General features: G+C 42.8%; 1 pseudogene; it reads left to right on the top strand.

Moving 5' to 3' along the window:
- Window positions 1–2,167: 2,167 nt before the first annotated feature.
- On the top strand, window positions 2,168–18,795 carry LOC127199021 (corepressor interacting with RBPJ 1-like; annotated as a pseudogene).
- The last annotated feature ends 1,760 nt before the right edge of the window (window positions 18,796–20,555 follow it).

The following is a 20,555-nucleotide window of genomic DNA, read 5'->3' as shown; positions in this document are numbered from 1 at the left end:
ATGAGGAAGTCAAGTAAAGGGAAAGTAATTACTTATTTTTTAAAATATTAGTTTAGTTTATCAGCAGTAAGGATTGAATGCAGAGCTTCAGATGCTAAGCAGCTACTTAATTGCTATGCTGGCTATACCCCCAGCCTGCTGCCTATCTTTTAATGTAAGTGCTTTGTCATTGTTTAAATATGGTGAAAGTACTATGTTCTGTAATTTCAATTTTTAAAAAAAATTACTGTATTTTGTTTGGGGGGGTTGAAACAGGCTCTCTCTGTGTGTAGCCTCGGCTGTCCTGGAACTTGCTCTGTAGACCAGGCTGGCCTCAAACTCATGGAGATCCACCTGCCTTTGCCTCCCAAAGTGCTGGGATTATAGATGTGCGCCAGCATTGTGATTTCAATTTTTAATGTAAAATACTTACTAAAACTCAACCTAATCACTTTGTTGAACCTTTCTGCTTTTTTAAAGGATCTTGCTGCAAGGTCATCATTACATGATTACATCATTACATCATTTCCTCAAGACAATGGTGGGTTTTACTCTACCCCCCACTGTCAAGAGAACACTGGACAGAGAGACGCCCATTTCCTAAGCTTTTTTTCTGCTGGGAGGGGTGCTTTGCAAAGCCATGAATTCTGGTTATACTGGTTTATACACAGATCAAAGTGAAGAAGTTTCTTGTACTTGGGTAATTTTGATGTGACTTTTCGGTAAATGGCACTGGAAGGAATGGAGGGAGATCAACAGATGGGTGTCTGATTGGAAACATGGACCTTCCATCCCCAATAGTGAGTACATGGAATAATCAAATTTCAGGAATATTGCACCCAATGGCCCATCTATTGACTTTTCAGGGATCCATGGGCTTTCCAATAAAACATGGGCCTGGAATCTGGCATATATCCGTATCCTGGATTGCTGACCTTCTATGCCTCTTGGAAGTCAGTTTTACACATTTAAAGAGATGTCTCCAAAGTTGCTGAAAAGACCAAATTAAAATAGAACTAATATGTAAAATACTGAGTGAGAGAGGGAGTGAGTGTATGTGTGTGTGTGTGTGAGTGAGTGTGTGTGTGTGTGTGTGTGTGTAAAATCAATAATTGTGAGTTCTTAACTAGGACTTTTTATTGAGAAATATGTTCTTGAATTTCAAGCAACTGACTTTAAAATCTTATTTATAAATTGTGAAAAAAAATTCAAAGCCCTATTTTAATTGCTCAAAACACTTCAGTCATGTGAAGTATAGAGTAAGCCCAGAACAGGGGCATACATTTTATGTAAGTGATAAATTACTGAAGACCTTGCATAAATCAAAACTTGCATAATCCATGATTAATTTTCCCACTGGGATAAATTTAAAGTGCGAAGATGCTAGCACATAAATCTACAACCATCGTAGCAAGGTTTGCTTTAATGCAGTCTTAAATTTCCTTGGCATTATCTGTAATAGTCTACCAAGAGCTTTCTCTGAAATTAACTGTAGTCAGTATGTTTGTTTCCACCGTGTTTCATTACAATTATGTTCCCATTCAAGTATCTTCTCAGAACTTGTACCAAAACCAGCGTCAGAGTCAGTGAGTAAGCATGTGATGGTATTGTTTTCCAATTACAGAAAGACCCAATTGTACCAGTGATGATCGCTCAGCTGACTGTGTAACAGGAATCAGCACTATTTTCAGAAGTGCCTCTTGTGACAAGGCACAGTGGGTTTGTCCACTCTATAGCACTGAACTGGGCTCCCATGAAACCAGAGGGAAGCACAACCACCGTTTCCCCTGACTTCCCCTTCTCCTTTGAGTTGACACAATTCTTGGTAGTCTTAATTGAAGTCCTTGTGTTGCCATTCACACCTAAGATGAAATTTTATTACTATCTTACAGGTGCCCTTTTCCACAGATGTGAAATACAGCCTCCCAGAATCTGAAGAACAGAGGAAATGCACCCATGCAGGTGGATTCATACCTCTAGTCGGTGACTCTATCAGCAGCAGGTTGTAAGTGTGATAGCTGTCAGCTCTGATGGCATTATCTGTACAGGTATTAAAGTATAGGAACCAACAACACACCGGCTGCAATTTCGTGAAGGGGAAATCGAATCTGACCTCATTTCACAGGGAACTCCAGAGGACATGGGGCTTGGGATTCTGAGGATCTAGAACTCACGCATCTGTGCCGCCATGGTGAGAATACGGCTGCGAAGAAGGCAAGCCAGTCAAGAGGGGTCCGCTGGGAAAGGGAGAAAGAAGGTATAGTTGACAGAACAAGTGTGCATGCTCGAAAAATCAGCAAAACAGTACTTCCCAGTATCATGTCAGAAACATTTAACAAAAACATCAATGGAGTGTTGAAGGATATCAACGTCAATCTCCTGGTTGTGGCACAGAGCAATGCAAGATGTTACCTTGTCACTGAGGGGTATGAGTGACCCTTCTCCTACGTGTCCTTAAACAGCTTGTGAACACTGTGGGTGGGGGTGGGGACAGGATCTCTCCAGGCTGGTGTGAGACTCACAGAGACCTGCCTGCTTCTGCCAGCTGAGTGCTGGGATTAAAGTTGTGTACCTCTATACCTGACGCGTGGGTCATTTCTAAGGCAGGGAGTGGGGAGACTTGGGCACTGAGGGAGAGATGTTAATAAGTTATTTGGTCAAGAATTTTACTACAAGGACATTCACATAATGTTATTTATATTTACAAAATGTTACACAGACTCCTATCTAGTGTTATGAAATTAGTTCATATAAAATTCATATAAATTAGTTTACTATAAAGTGTATGATATGTATACTCAAAAATTATTATGTGGTCATTAAAATAGGAAAGTATATAAAATTTGGAAAATGTTTACAACATACTTTCATACAAGTATGCCATAAAACAGCGTGCTCACAGTTTTGTAGACAATAAATGACATTACATTGTTACGCACAGAAAGGATAAAAATTTCCAATTCCAATAGTAAGTTTCTAGGTTAGAGATCAGCTTCTTCTTTCTAGGTGTTTATGCTAGTATTTCTTTTATGAGCAACATTCACTCATGTAATCTTCCTTATTCTCACATGGGGGACACTGCCAAGCATCCCAGTGGGCAATGTGTGGGGCCTACGCTCTGATGCCTGGAAAGAGGAGACAAATAGGAAGCTGAGGCACTGAAGAGAGTTTGAAAACTCTCAGGCAAACTGAGATACTTTGGATGAAGCCTACTAGGCAGGCAGCCATTGGTACATACCTAGGCACACACCTGAGCACACAGAAGGGCATGAGCACAAATCAGATCAGCACACAGGCCACAGAGAGCTAGGCCACATGTACCTACAGATAAACACATGCAAGTTGGTGAACTCAAAGGCTCAGACCAAGACTCCTGACCTCAAGGCCACATTTGTACAGAATCACACAAAAGTGGTATCGGGCAAGAAGAGTGATGTTCCATCATTGTTTATCTCTGGATTCCCTAGGCATCCAGTGTTAGCCATTTTGTGCTGACTCGTAGTCTTCTGAATGTCCAGCGTCAATCATATTTTGCCTGATTCATACTGGGTATCCACATCAGCACCATGTGGTCTAAACATAAAATGGTGTTTTTGTAGACTTCTGTTCTCAACACAAGTGATAGCCACCTCCCTTCCTGAAAATTCTTGGTTAAAAGAGATGGACAAAAATGAACTAGCAATAGCTAGCAGGATATAAATACATATCCTTCCTTGCATATGCAAATACATAATGCAAGCTCCTTGGCTTTGAGCAGCCTTTTCCTGAACCCAGTTGATTTCAGAATACATTTTCCTATCCACACAACTTCTCAGTAACCATCCCATGATCCCTGTCTCTTAGGCACCCAGGCCTAATTTCTTAGTAAAATAGAGACTTGGACACCAACATTAGTAAAGTATCTATCGAGGGCTATATGGCATGTAGAGCCATAACTCAGATTCACACATTGTTAGTATTTATAATGAATGAAACAGAAACATGGGATAGTTAATGTGGGGACCCTCCCTCAGGGACCCTCAGATCTCCTGAAGACCTCAGTGTGCTTAACTAATCCAACTCCATGGCAGGCTTCAAGCTTTCACTCTGCTTAACTAGGCCAAGTTTCTCTTTCAGGAAAACACTTCCTTGAAAAACCACAGCTTCTGGACAGCCAATCAGTTTACAGGTCAAAATGACCAGATACCATGTTTTTATTACTTTATGGCTTTGGTAAAGAACACAGCTGGCCCCATCCAAACAAATTGAAGGCTGGCTCCTGAGTAAGAGCCAAAACCTCAATAACTCAAAAAGTCCCCAGTAACTAAACAAGCAGCCAATCTTGAATCCCTTCATATACTTGGACTCACTTGTGACCAATCGATGAAAAGTTTGTCACAAATCCCTCTGGCTGTCTATAAATTGTCCCTGCGTGCTCATTTTGGGGTCACCCTCTTGTGGAGAGTGATGATTCCCTGCATTCTGGAATTCTGCAGAATAAATGCACTTTGCCTTCACATACTGCCTTGGGGTCTTTCTTCAGCCGATCACCAGAAACTTAATCATTAAATGGTTTACCACAAATACTCAACAACATGAGAACTCAGATGCAACTCAGATTTGACTGTAGAGCTCATGGTCTTTCTCATGCGGAACAGGCTGACACCAGCAATGGTCACCTGTAGAAGTAGCTCCCAATAGAAATACCTCTCTGTTCCTATATGCTGATTGAACCCTGGTGTTTGTTGGTTGAGCCTTCTGAAATATCAGACAAATTTATAGCTAAAGCAGTCTTGGCAGGATATCTGATGTCAGAAATGAAACCAGGCAAAGGAGTTAACCTGATCAGTGTTGCCTGTATGCAAATTTAAAATACTTATAAAAAGTGAAAGCGTTACAGAAAAATTACTCCAGTCCCTTGCTTTAAAAAAAAAGAAAAGAAAAGAAAAGAAATTACACAAAAAAAGAAAACAGCCAAGTTAAGGTTAAGAAATTATTTACCCAAACTTAAAGGAAATTTTGCAAGAGTTTTCTTTGTAAAGAAAAAAGGTTATATTGAAAAGACCATCTCAGAGAAGATTAATATCTCCTACCCAAAAAGATGATGAGCAAAGGTGGATGCCTGACCTGAGCCAGAAGCGATGTGATTCTGAAGCAGCATCTCTGGGCAGACACAGTTTCAAATGGTCCAGTGGACTCCTGACCTTCAGCAGCATGGTCCTCCTTGCAGTCTTCCCATTGCAGTGACCCCACCCCCACCCTTCCAGCTGCCCAGAAGCCCAACCCACTCTGGATCCTTTTCTTTTATCAACACAAGATCCAGAAAATCCTGTTGGCTCTAACAAGAACACTTTTCAAGAATCCAGTCCTTTCTCATCCCCACCTCCACCTTTGCTCCTCTGGTCTAAGACACTTGTAGGAAACGGCAACAATCCTGGTTCACCCATGTCCCTGGAGAATGTAGTTCTATCCAGCACCAGGATTACCCTTTAAAATTAAGTTACACATCTTACATGTCAAGCAAAGGTGTGCAAAACCTTTTCACTCAGGGTGACAGCTGACTCCGTGCTGGAGCCTCCCAGACTGTCCAGACCCCTTGTCAGTTCCTTGGCCTCATCCACCACACTCTTCCTTTTTCTGTCCATTCCAACCCTAGGCTGGTGAGTTCATAGGCACACCAAATGGCCTCTTGCCTTGGATCTGGGTCTGATATGGGTTATGATATGGGTCTGAAATTCACTCCCCCCATCATGAAGAGCCGGTGTTACTGTTTGGGAACATGGGGCCTAGTTGTCAGATATTAGCTGCTAGGGGTACGCTTGAGGATTGCAGACCGGCCCCTCTTTCCAGTCCAGCTCTCTACCTCCTCTCCTTTGTGACTCACTGAATTCTGAGAAGCTGGTGCCTCTTGTTCCCTCTACCATGAGACGTACCGTGACTTCTTCACTGTGACAGACTAAAACCAAGAACTGAACTAAATTTCCTCTCTGAAGTTGTTGCTGGCATGTATTTGGTCACCTCGTGATGATAAAAGTAATTAACTCAGAGCCTTTGCCCGTACTGTTTCGTTGGAACACGTTGCCTCCAGATGTCTACATGCTCATCCCTCATTAACTCTCACAGCTTTTCACCCGACCCCACAGTCATTGTCACATCTCCGGCATCTTTTGTCATTGGTCATGTTGTGTTTATCGCTATTTTCCCCCATGAGATGTAAGTGCCATGAATTTTGGCGTATGGATCTTTTTCTCCTCTGCTCCCCCAAGAGTAAGTGCAAGTTTACTGAACATAAAATACTGCAATGGCAAACAAAAAAATGCTTTGCCTATTCCAACCCTTACCCAAATATACAGGCACTGACAGCTTGGTGATATCAGCTCTACAGTCAGATTTTACTGTTAGCTTGTCCTTGTCAGTAGGCATTTGAGAATGATAATAATAAAGTATTTTATCCCTTAATAGGAGTGATGAACAATAAAACATTGTCATACACATATACCAGACTTTTATTTGCATTATAAAAACATATTGGCAGCTGTGCGGCAATAAAAAGTTAAGATTATGAGTTACACAGGAACAAATAAAATCTGGTCCCTCTGATTTGGAATGTACTGCCTGTTTATACTAGCTGTCCACCCCTGCCCTAGCTAATGGCATTTCTAAACTGTGCTCCTGGAGTAGCAAACATCCCTTCCCTTAGTTACTATTCTCGGCCTTAGGAAAGAAACCACTTGTTATAACCTGCAATTCCCTTGCCTTCAGACTAATTTGCTCTTGTCTTATTCTAACTCAGTGATTCTTAACAGAGAAGACGTATCAGAGTTGTCAAAGATGCCTGTGTTTCAGCATACATGCCTGGCCATTTACAGAGAGATCCTAGCACTGAGCCTTGGGAGGTGGTAAAGAGTGCTTATGAAACTATGAAACAGTCATGCTCAGGAAAGCACTCTGGTGATTCCAAGATGCTCCTTTGATTCAGAAGCAATGGTGTGGTTGGTGTGACCTACATAAGTCCTGTAGGTCATCTTAATGGAATGCTAAGAGAGCTGGGAGGAAACTGCAGTACTCAAGGACACAGTATGCACAGGTTTAGCACAGCAAATGTCTCTCCACCAAAGGAAGAGAAACATGGCCAGCCAATCCCATTGGAATAATTCCCCATCCATACAGTGAGTGCAGAGAGGAATTATCAAAGGTTGGCACAGGAAGTGGAGGGTTGGAAAGCTACTTAAACTGTCATCTAACATGTTGTATTCACTCACTCATTCATTTTTGTGCCACAGGGAACAGAACCCAGGGCCTCACACAAGCTATGCAAGTATTCTATTACTGAGTCCACATCCCTAACCCACTAACACATGTTTCCTGCCTAGGTTGGAATTTTTTCATTTCTTTAGTTCTTCTAACACTTCTAAAACATATATGTCACAAGAATGGAATTTCCCAGGCCACTGTGATCCAAATCAGTCTTCATCCTCCATAACTTATCTCCTATGTCAAGGGATAGGAGACACGGGCGCTGAAAAGGGGCCGTTGCTATAGGAGTAAGCGTGAGGAACATCTCAGACAGACGGCAGAACAGCAGGATCAGAAAGTGAAGCCGACCATGAGGTCAGGGACAGGTTCCTGGAGGAAGCAACACTTTAGTCTGTACTGGATGGATATGTAAGAGTGACCAAAGCATGAAGAATAAAAGGCAGAGAGAGAAAGAGAGAGAGAGAGAGAAAGAACATGTAAGCATAAGAAACAAGCTGGACTAAAGCACAAAGGGGAAGTAGAAAGAGCCAAATGAGTGCAGCTGGGCAGAGCATTCAGGGAGAAGAGGACAGAGTAATCACTAGGCAAGCAAGTTCGCCATGCTATCAAGGCTAACACCGATCTGTGCCAAGGGATTTGGATGTTGTCTTGGTCTTGAAAGAAAGATACAAAGAGGGGTCCGGTCTCTGTGAGCTTTGCAGTTTAGGGATAAGCACTCTGCATGTGAGCGTGACTCCAGAGGAGCAAGGCAGGATAAAGGAAAGGAAGACCAAGCAGGAGGACCAGGATAGCTGTGAGGCTGAGTGCCTTTTCTCCTGCTCCCCTACATAAAGTGTAAAGGAGCACCAGAACCTGCAAAGGTGGCATCTTAAAGGCCCGAGGCCCTGGAAGGTCTTTAAGTCATGTGCATAGCATTCTTCTTCATAGCATTTACTGAGCATCTATTATCTTCTGTATCTATGCTGCCCAAAGCAGTTGCCACTAGCCATAGAAACACTTAAGGTGTTGTTAGTCTTCACTGGGGTGTTTTTTAAATCCAAAATATATACAATTTCTTAAAGATTTACCAAAATTTTAAAATCAATAATTTTATATTGATTACATATTAATATAAAAATTTTAGAATGTATTGAGTCAAACAAGATATATTATTAAGTTAATTACACTTGTTTGTTCTTATTTCTTTTTAAGTGGCTGTTTGAAACTTTTAAATTACATATGGGGCTCGTATTTATGGGTTGTGTTGTATTTCCACTGGATGGAGATATCTTGGCGTTATTCTCAACACTACGAACATGGGAAAATCAAGGTTCTTTTTTCATGAGAGCTTATGTTACTTCACAGCAATCTAAACAATCAGAATAAGCCAGCTGTGCTGGACCGTGCCTATAACCTGAGTACTCGAGAGACTAAGTCAGCAAAGTTGCAAATTAGAGGTCCACCTGGGCTACATAGTTAGTTCAAGGCTAGCTGGAGTAACAAAGACACATTGTACTTCTGTTGGTTCTGTAGTCCTGTTGCCAGGCTGCCACCAAGCACTGTACCCAAAGGAAAGAGATTTTCAACTGTGTCGCAGATGAGCTTTTTTTTTTTTTTTTAGATATTTTTAATATACTTTATTTATATTACAACTCCATTGTTATCCCCTTACTTGCATCTTTCCATTCCCACCTTCCCTTTCCCCTCCCCCAGAACTCTGGCAGAAGGGGACCTCCTCCTCCCCCACCATATGACCACAGCCTATCAGGTCTCATCTGATAGCCTGCTTTCCTTTCCTCTGTATGCCTCCAGGCCTCCCCACCAAGGGGAAGTGATCAAATTAGGGCCACCAGAGTTCATGTCAGAGGCAGTCCCCACTCTCCCCACAACCATGGAGAATGAGCTGCCCATTGGCTATATCTGAACAGGGGGTCTATGTTTATTGCATGCATTGTCTTTGGTTGGTGCATCAGTTCTTGCAACCCCTCTCCCCCAGTCTGGACCTACTAGCCTTGATGGTCTCTTTGTGGGGCTCCTGGACCCTCTGGGTCCTTCTACTCTACCCCCCCCTTTCTTCCATACCACTCTCACCTGGAGTCCAGCAGCAAACCCCAGTGTCTGGCTCAATCCTTCACTGAGTGGACACTCTCAGAGGACATCTAAATTGGGCTAATATCCATTTATAAATGAGTATATACCATGTGTGTCTTTCTGGGTCTGGGTTGCCTCACTTAGGATGATCTTTTCTAGTTCTATCCATTTGCTTGCAAATTTCAAGATTTCCTTGTTTTTAATAGCTGAGTAGTATTCCATTGTGTAACTATACCAGTTTCTTTATCTATTCTTCAGTTGAGAGACATCTAGGTTCTTTCCAGATTCTGGCTATTATGAATTAGGCTGCTACGAGCATAGTTGAACAAATGTCCTTGTTGTGTGATGGAACATCTTTCAGGTATATATCCAGGAGTGGTAAGTCTGGATCTTGAGGTAGCCAAATCCATACAATGGAAAAAAGATAGCATCTTCAACAAATGGTGCTGGTCTAACTGGCTGTCTACATGTAGAAAAATGCAAGTAATCCATATTTATCACCCTGCATGAAACTCAAGTCCAAGTGGATTAAAGACCTCAACATAAAACCAGACACACTAAATCTGTTAGAAGAAAAGTTGGGGAATAGCCCTGAACTCATTGGCACAGAAGACAACTTCCTGAACAGAATACCAATAGCTCAGGCTCTAAGATCAACAATTAATAAATGGAACCTCATGAAATTGAAGAGCTTCTGTAAGGCAAATGATACTGTCAACAGAACAAAACAACAGCCTAGAAACTGGGAGAAGACCTTCACCAATCCTACATCCTACAAAGGGCTAATATCAAAAATATATAAAGAACTGAAGAAATTAAACTCCACCTAACCAAATAACCCAATTTTAAAAAATGGGGTACAGAGCTAAACAGAATTCTCAACAGAGGAATATTGAATGGCTGAGAAATACTTAAAGAAATCCTCAATGTCCTTAGTCATCAGGGAAATGCAAATCAAAAGCACTCTGAGATTCCATCTTATACCAATCAGAATGGCTAAGATCAAAAACTCAAGGGACACCACATCCTGGCAATCACTTTGTAAATCAATCTAGCACTTTCTCAGAAAACTGGGAATAGTGCTACCTCAAGACCCAGATTAGCTCTTTTTAAATGAGATTGCAGGTACCAGACTGCAGCAGGGAAACTCCCAAGATGGTGGCAATACCAGTGTTATAGCCCTTCAGTTAAACTGCGGTACTAAAAATAAAGGGTATAGGTACACACCTCTGTGTTTGGTCAGTTTGCAACCAGAATGCAGGTCAGGCAACTGCTTCTGGAAGATCATCATCCACTCGGCTCATTCCTTCAGATGATCCCTGCACTCTGGGCTGTCTGGTAGGTTCCAGCAGTGACCAAGGCACCTCCTCTATGGCTGCCTTTCTGGAAGTCAAACCTGGGTTTCCAGAGGCAAATCCTTCAAAAAGGAGGCGCCCTTCCTTCGCAAGAATAAATGACAAATCTCAGACGAGCATTGGTGAAGTAGATGGTACTCTCCCTTTATTTCATGGGAAACAGGGACTTACAAAGCTTGGGCAGTGAGAGGGGCTTGGAGGACGAATGTATATATCATTGAGTGGGACTAGGATGCTGGCGATACTGCGTTTGCATGGGGAAAAATAACAGGAGAAAAGCTCACGTGACTGACCACCTGTAACCTTGAGTGACCACCTATAACTCTGGGGCCGTATCACATGCTCCTGAAGCAGGCACAGAAAACAGAGAGCTTTGTCCCTCACCTTCCCTCCTTAGGATATTTTAAGTCTCAATTGTGATGTTTCCAGGCTTTGAACCTGCTCGTTTCAGCAGTTCTGTGCCAGTTCCACTGGAGGCATGGTCCACAACACCCTACCTCAAAAAATAAAAACCAATGAAAGTATGAATAAGTATGTTGTAGGTGTCATCAATCCCTTGTAACCAAGAATGGCCAAACCAACTTAGTATCCAAGTCTGTACTAGGGCCTGTTTGGTACCAAAAACTCATTCAAGGGCTATTTGGCCTATGGATCAGTAAGTAGCTCTCAGCTACTTCTCTAGCATCCCACCCGCCTGCCACCATGCTCCCTGAATGATGATAATGGACTAAGCCTTTGGAACTATTGCTTATGAGAGATGAACATGTAAAGAATGTCCCTATTGTCATGTACGAGGCCCCACCAAGAGTTAAAAAGAAACCAAGATGAAAGAAGAAACTGAAGGAGAGACAGAATTAAAAACTGAACAGTAGAAAGGCACTTGGAGTGAAAAATACGCTAAAGATATTGACATGAACATCATAGATCAGCCCTTTGGTATTCAGATTCAGAAAATCAGGTGGAGCAATTGTCACAAGTCGGGTCATGTGAACACGGATCCCTTGTTTTGTCTTCCTGGAATCAATGCAAGTTCAGCTCCTGGTGACAGCTCAGGGCCATCGATGCAACCTCAGAGCTGATAGCAGAGTTATGAAGCAGTGAGTTTGCATTGAAACAAAATGTACTGGGGGGAAACATGACAGCAAATGATTCATCACAGGCCTATGCTGTGAGTGATGGGGAAGAAGACCCTGAAGTTGAATTCTAAAAACTGCTGACAACCAGAAACAGAAGCCTCTCCAGAAATTGAATAGACTTGAAAATAACAAGTTACTGAAAAGTAGAAGTAAACACACGCATGAGCGCGCATGTGCACACACACACACATACACACACACACACACACACACACACACACATCCCCTCCTCCCCCCTTCCTCCTCCTCCACATTTGAGATTTCAAAACGCATCAGTGAAAGTGACAATAAAGAGAGAAGGAGAAGAAAAACAAATGTCCAGAAACTAAAACCGGTGACACTACAGAGGACAACCCTAAGAAGACACTTCATGAAGAACTCTGTAGCAGTCACAGTGACAAGAGAGGGAAGCCACAGGGAAATTAAGGCTTCTGAAACAAAAGAGTTCTGGGAAGAGTAACAGATGCATCCATTTTTGTTCTGAGGAAAGTTCATCATAGTCCAAAAAGAAAGGGTCTGATAGAAAAGTCATTGCAGGGCTCAGGAGAGTAGGAGAATCCCAAGAAGGAGAGCTGGTAGTCATAGGCCAAGGGACATGAGGAGCTGGCCATAGCGAAGTCCCAGTGAAGAAAGAACAGAAAAAAGGGCATCACTAGCCATGTGCTGATGGATAAGAAGAGAGAACGTGGTGAGCACCTAGGAGATAAAGGGAGCACCAGAGGGGTCGGCAGCACTGGCACAGTTATCTAGGAATAAAAGGACTCTATTTTCTTACTGGGCATCTTTATCAAGAGCGTGCGCGTGCACACACACACACACACACACACACACACACACACACACACACACACTTTTAAAATCTCTTAATTGAAAAAAAACCAAAATGTCTTGCCAGGTGGCGGTGGCCCATACCTTTAATCCCAGCACTCCAGAGGCAGAGGCAGGTAGATCTCTAAGTTCAAGGCCAGCCTGGTCTACAGAGTGAGTTCCAGAGAGACCCTGTCTCAAAAAAATGAAGAAAAAAAGGTCTTTGACTTTGGGGGAGACTTATAAACACTAATGGCCTTGCATAAACAGAGATATTTCAATGGCTCCAAAGACAACTGTGGTAGGAGATCCGAGTCACCCCACAACACCAAAATTATGCTGGCCACACCCCAGAGAGCATGCAGTGACAATGTCATAGATATGGTATAAGCCGTGGTAATTTACACAAAGATATTATCATTCCTCACACTTAACTGGCCATCTAATATAGAATTCTATTGCTCTGGTAATTTTGTTTCTACTTTCTTGGTACATTGTAATATGTGAAGGATTAATTGTTTCTTCGTATGACCAATAACCATACTAGTAATTTTTTAACACTGGGGCTATGCTACATTTTTCTCTTTAGTGAAATCCCTTTTGGATCAGGTTGAGAAATCCTGCTCTCAATTCATTCACTGTGTCTCCCCCACTCTCCACCCCTACCTATTCCATAACTTAAGGGCCGGGCTTGCCAATGACCTTCACCTTTCTCCTTTGCGAAAGCACCTGTCAGCCTCATGGATAAATGGCTCTCTCTTGAAGGTTCATAATGACTCAGGGACATGTCACCATGAAAACCTTGGCACTCAGGGGAGTAACATAGAGTAGTCAACATTCAAATTATTCAGTAACTAAGGAGAGTGGGTACTTCCCTATCAGGATGGCTGTCTGTAAGGCACAGGGTTGGTCAGACCACTGCACTCCAGCTGGAGACCACCCTGAATGCTCCATCCCACCTGGTCCCTTCTTCCTCAAGCAAGGGAGACCTCCCAGGAAGTCCTATTATTTTGCTAACATCAGACCACTCCACAGTCTGCCCCTACAGGACCCAGATCCGTCTCTCAGAGGCACTACTGTTTATCAAAGTTCGGAGGCCAATATAATGGAAGAGAAGGTATACAGACAGGTAGTCTGGGAAAGCAGCAGACCATAAAGGGGGTTAAGCTTACAAGCTCTTCAGCCAAATATCCTGGGGTTGAATCGTAGCTTCTATAGCAAGCCAGGATGGCCCCCAACAAGTTATCGGTACATCTATTCCTGTTGTATAACATGGGGAGGCATAAACCTAATCCTCACCTAGATTTCTAAGGATAATTAAGAGATTGCCCAGAAAGCTCTTAGAGCAGTACTTAGCATTTACTACTGGGTTCATTATCAGGAAGTCCAAGAGCATCTTTCTCCTCTGGAGTAGAATATAGAACTAAAATTCCTCAACCCTGCAGGAAGTGTCCTCCTCAGCAGAGACTTTATCAGAGGCATCCTGGACCGCAGAATGCTATTCCCAATGTTGGTGTTGGACCACAAGCCTCCCTCTGCAGTTATGGCTACCTGAGAGAATGTGTCTTTAGCAGCAAAATGGAATTGCGATCTTCTACAGCAGAGGACATATTTGGGAGAAAGTGCGAAGATTGCTTACCCATAAGCCAATGCCTCACCCATAGTGTGGAAGTTGGACATCACACTAAACATACCAGTCACCTTAGATACCACAGTCTCAGCCTTATGGTATATCATGACCAGAATCCAAGAATCACTGACCTAAAAGAATAAAGGATTTTGATGATCTTCAGAAGTGGGTCTCAGAGCTGAGGAAATGCCTCAATAGTTAAAGCATTCACTGAGTAAGCAGGAACACCAAGCGGGTCTTGGTGGCACACATACTCCCAGCACTCGGAGGCACAGGTAGATGGATCTCTGAATTTGTGGACAGCCTGACATACATAGAGGTCTCAGGACAGCCAGGGCTACACAAAGAAACCCTGCTTGAAAAAGCACAGCTCCCCCCAAAAGAAAAAGAAACAGAAAGACAGACAGACAGACACAAACAATCAAACAAATGAAAATAAGCCAAAGTTCAAAGTTCTGATCCCCTGAACCCACATAAATCTCAGGTTGAATGGGCAAGGCGGTCCATATGTAACTCTAGTCTTAGAAGCTAGGGACTCCCAGAGCAAGCTCACCAGGGAGACTAGGTATATCAGTGAGCTGTGGGTTTGAAGTCAATAAACTGCCTAAAAAGACAAAGGTAGGCAATTCCCAACATCACCCTTGACCTTCCTTACAAATACAGACACATGTGCACCCATACACATGTGGACATGCATATACACACAACGCCCCATACAAAGGAGGAGGAAAACGTGGTCCTTACAATTTGGTGTTACTTGGAATGACCTGCAGATTTGTTTTGGTTGGTTAGTTGAGGATATTGTTTTGTTTTTCAAGACAGGGTTTCTCTGTGAAGCCTTGGCTACTCTGACACTTGCTATGCAGACCAGGCTGGCCTCCAGTTCATGGAGATCAACCTGCCTCTGTCTCTGGAGAGCTGAGATTAAAGGCCTGTGCCACCACCACCACCACTGCTGCCACTGCCGCCGCCAGGGCCGTCACCACCACCTGACTTCAACCTGCGGATTTAATGCAAACATTCGCTCAGGCCTTGGCCACCAATGAGCTAAGTTTATTGTGATTTTCTTTAACAAATCAGGTTTTGGTAACATCCCTGTGTCAGTCATGAGTTGATCTTTTTTTGTCACTGTGACAAACATAATCAAGCTGTAAGGGGGAGAGGGTTGATTTAGCTTATGATTTCAGAGATATCAGCCATGGTTACTTAGCTCTATTGCTTTGGGCATGCATGGCACATCATGGTGGAAATACATGATGGATGGGGGTCAGGAGTCCAGAGAGAAGAAGAAGAAAGAAGAGGAGAGGAAAAGAAAGAGGGAGGCAAGCATGGATCTCAATGCTCTCCTTAAAGGAAGGTCTCCAGTGGTCTAACTTCCTTCCTCCAGGCACTGCCTTCTAAAGGCTATCCAAGTGCACCATGAGCTGAGAACTAAACTTTCAACATATGGACCCTTTTAAGGAACATTCCCATTACAATTGTTAAAGCCCCAAATGGGAGACTGACTAGCCCCAGGCTAGCAAATGCAACACTAGATGCCCAAGCCACTAGAATTCAACACTTAAAGAATACTTTAATTGAACCCTCTTCAATCCCAAGATCATCTCTCCAATATTGTATTAATATGATTAATAAAGTTGTGAAAGCATTAATTGAGTTTAAGCAATGCTGTCTATACACACTGTGGCATTTCAAAAGGCACTAGGAGAAGTTTATTTTAGACTCGGGGGTTTACAGTTCTCACATTGTCTCGCTATTACAGAAAGAATACTTTAAAATTATGATGTGAAGACATTTAATTAACTTTTAATTGAAATAACTCCAGGAGGAAAATTATAAATAGCACATTTGTCTTCACTGTGTTTTCATTAAAAGACACAGAAAGTGATCGATGTGTGGTGAACAGTGAACTGCACTGCACAGAGTGTGGTTACCCAAAGCAGAATCAGAGCGTTTTCTAAAATGATGGGCTAGTGGTGCTACCCCCAACCAGTGAGTCCAGAGTCCTCAGAATAATCCACCGAGGCTCTACTGAGCATCTTGTTAAGTGTGAGAAATGAGCAATTTAGATTGAACTGAAGCTGCCACTCAGTGGTAGGGAAGTTGCCTAGCACACACAAGGAGTTGACACCTAAGGAAAAAAAATCCACAAAGAGGCGATTTTTAGACATAATTTAGTGGAACACTATATTCTCACCTTTACCCTTCACCTTAGGGCACAAATTTTACCAGAGCACAACAACATAGGTGGTTTCACAGTGTCCACAAGACCAAGGGGCATGGAAGGAGAAGCCCAGATCCTACAAACCATCATGCTTGGCTTTGAATGCTGACCTCACCACAACTTTGCAAGCACATCATTGCAGATAGTCATTCATCATCAAATCTGGAGGTTGCTTGCTTTCTTAAAGCACCACAAAGAATTCAACAATAAATTGCATTAGCTATTTCTGCTTTCAAACTTTATCTCGGATGCAGCCTCTTCTCCACTTCACCACCGTCCAAATTCACAATCCCACCATCCTTCAACTGATTGTTGCCTGGTAGCCTCCTATGGCTTCTCCATGGTGTTGACTGGGATCACACAGGGCCTTGCTTCTGCCCACGTTCACCCCTTTTACTTCTAAGTAAGATCTCTCTGTTGCTCCTCAGGCCCTTGAGCCACACTTTCACTCCAGGGCTTACTGTTGTTCCCCCGTCTTGAAATTCTCTTACCCATTGTGATGGGTATTCTTGGTTGTCAACTTGACTATTTCTGGAATGAACTATAGTCCAGAAATGGAAAGCACACCTGGGAGATATTACTTTTGTTCGCTTTGAAGTGGGTGAATTCACTTCTATTCCAGAAGTGAATCCACTTCTAATCTGCCTCTAATACCTCTGAGGTAGGAAGACACACACCTCTTCCTGGATCTTGACATGGGAAGACACCTTTAATCTGGCCCACACCTTCTGCTGAAGACCTATAAAGGAAAAAGGATTCATGTTATAAGTTCTGTCATTCTAGAGAATCCTAGCTAATACACCTCTCTAGACAGCTACACTGCTTGCTTTCTGTCCTTCTCCGGCGACACCTCAAAGGTTACCTTCTGATGAAGCTTATGAACTTTGTAGTTATTGTAACTCTCATGCAAAATAGAAAATACCAAGAAGACATTTTAAAAACTACAGCATAAGAAAAATAAATGGGTTTGGTTTGGGAGCAGAATAAAGGAAATGAGTCTCCCCCTTTCCCTGTTATACTTTTATATTTGATAGTGGAATAATTAATGAAATATCACATTATGACAACTCACATTTTGCGTAGGCACCCAGACTAGCTCATAGAAACCCCAGTAACCTTAACAATTCTAGGGTTTTCAGTTGATATGATTTTAGTCTAGCATGACTATTATGGGCTAGTCTGAGAAGAAGTCTAGATGCTGGGTAGAATCCTATGTTCTTGAGGCTGGAAGTTGCTACCTCTGCCATATGTCTAGGGCATTTGTTCTTGTCTCTCCTGTCATGCTGCTACTTGCACGAGTCACATCTGGTGGGTTCTTGTACCATTCAGCCAAGCTCCAAACAGTTCACAAGTGTAGTGATTTTTCAGAATGACAGCCCAAGGACATTTCACCTTCTTCAAGGCTTGAGTCATAGCCTGACATGCACTCACATCTGTGAACTGTGCCAGCTAGCAAGGTGTGGGATGGCCTGCCTAGAAGGTACAGTTCTCACCTTTGTAGTTCAAAGGCACTGGAGGCTAGTCACCCATTCTTTGTCTCAAAGGAAAGTCCAAATCTGTAACAGATATCCATCGTTAGGATGCTTTAGAATTTCTGTGATGGAGAGACAGCTCCATGGGTAAAGTCCCTTGCACTGCAAGTGTGAGGGTCTGAATTAAAAAGCCCCAGAACTCACATGAAACCAGACATTGCATGAGTGTCTGTGGTAAGTGCACCTACAGAGGTGTGCTATGTGGAGACAGGGAAATTCCTGGGAGATCAGATCGTGGTACAGCCAGACTGTCAACGCATGAAGGAAAGACAAAAATATAGACCTTGTCTCAAACAAGGTAGAGGGCAAACACTAACACCTGAGGTTGTTGTTCTCATGTCCTCTGCATGAGCTCCATGGCATATGCACTTCTACATGCACAGGAATGCTACAGAGAGGGAGAAAGGGTTAAAATCAAAAATAATAAAATAAAAGAATCTTGTTAATGAGTAACTGAAGCGAGAACTATGCTCCAGAGAGTACTACAGTAAGACCTTCCACTAACTGTGACATATTAGCCAACTTACCTTATCTGTAGGATGAAGGGCCTAGAGAGATGACTGATCCTGCTTCCCACACATCAAAACTGTTCACCACCACAATCCCAAGTTCTTGTGACTTAACCCCTATGACATCAGAGTATTCATTGGACAGTGGAGCCCTCTTTCTTGAACACAAACTAAGGAATCTCCTGAGGGACGTAGGAAATAGTCCATGCCACAGAATACAGTTCCTTGATGATGATGATGATGATGATGTAGACAATGATGTACATGATGGTGGTGATGATGATGATGATGATGATGATGATGGAACAAAACTATAAGATACAATACATTTTTTCCTTCCCAGGCTGCTCTTAGACAGTCACAAGAACAGAGAAGGGAAGCAGAACACCCTCCAGCAGTCACACTCACCACTGCCCATTCCTGCTCATCTATGTCTATGTTTTCCTCCTATACACATATACACCCAGGAATGTAGAGCCCTTTCTGCCAGCTCACCATTACACTTCCCTAGTCCCTAGGTCTATATCTGACACATAGTAGGGTCTCAGTAAGTGTTTGTTGAATAAGTGGATCAACTGCTCCGGGACTCCCTCAGCCTTCTTCTCACTGTAATTATTTGTGTAAGAAATACTTGATAAATAACAAAAATTTAAATTTAATGAATCTTCCTTTGAGATCTAGGGCAGAATGTTGTTTGGGGGAAAATGTTAGAACTGACTGGAAACATAGTGGAAAGACGTAAGGAAATCAGAAAAATAAATAAAGCCAACAGTGGTATTGTGTATATGCAATGCTGGCTGGCTCTTCAATTTGTTTTCATCTTAGTTTATGTTTAAGCCAATGCCTCCAAAATTACAGTCTCTGACTGGCTGCCAAATAAATTTCTGACTTTAAAACCACTTTATTTCAAGCTTGACAAATGGCTTTTGTCACGAGGCAAAGTAATTAAGGAAGCTGTGTTCACAGTCACCAGGCTGGCGCTGACATTGCTTCCTTCCCAGTGTTTTGCTACCTGCCCGACAGACTTGGCAGAGCTCACAGAAAGGCTCAGGGCTGAGTTATGTGCATTCCCTCCTGGCAGGAACTTTGTCACAAAGATGTATCACTCCCCCCACCAAACAGCCTCTGTGTCCAAGGACCATGGCAAGCATACTGGCCCAAGCAGCCAAGCTCCACTTGCCACTAGGAAAATTTAGCTACTAAGGGTAAATATTCCCAAGCTGAAGCCTTTTCTTTTTGTAGACTCCCTACTGTGCTCTGGCCATACTCTCTATGGATGGCATTTTGCTAATAATTCAATGTGCATCTCAAAACAGGTTCTTCTGAGTGCTGGAATTATCCTCTTGAAGAAGAGAGGAAAAGGAGGCCAACACACTTTGTGAAGTACAGTCTTTATAGCAACTCTCAGGAGACAGAGATTTTTCCACAGGCTTAATTTAAGAAATTAACTGTGCTGTCTTATAAGTAAGGAAGCTGACTCTCAGAGAGATGGTGTGAATTTTCTGATGATCACATAGCTAATGTGACCTTGGAGAACATTCTAGAGAATATTTACACAAATTCAGATGGTGGAGGACAATCACTTGGCATGGTAGCTTGATGAAATCAAGGAACATATTAAATGCAGACTCTATTACACACTGCCAGTGTGTGTAATAAAATGCATGCGGCACACTTTTTCACGGTAAACTTTGGGGAGATGGATGTGGAGTGGAATAGTGTGACTTTTTCCTCTGGGCATAGTATGATCAGACCACCCTGATCTTGGAGTAGAAACTACCTTGACCTGATAGCTGTGACAACCAAATAAACAGAGGTCTATGGGGAGAGTAGAGAGGCTATTAATAGTCCCTGTAGAGGAGGGTAGATGATCACAGGACACTTGCCTTGGATGCCAGGCATTACTCCCACCTGCTCACCCTGCCCCCAATTACAAGTAAGCTTGAGAGATGCCAGAGGGTATAGGAAGTGAAAGGTTGACTACACAGGAACGTGATGACCCAGCCGGAGTAAAGCTGCTCTCCACGTTGTGCGGGAATTTACAGCAAATCAGTTCTTCACAGGTCACTGGCGTCCT

This window comes from Acomys russatus, chromosome 15 (genome assembly GCF_903995435.1).
Source record: "Acomys russatus chromosome 15, mAcoRus1.1, whole genome shotgun sequence".
Classification (NCBI taxonomy): Eukaryota; Metazoa; Chordata; class Mammalia; order Rodentia; family Muridae; genus Acomys; species Acomys russatus.
This window is presented reverse-complemented; position numbering and strand designations above follow the sequence as displayed.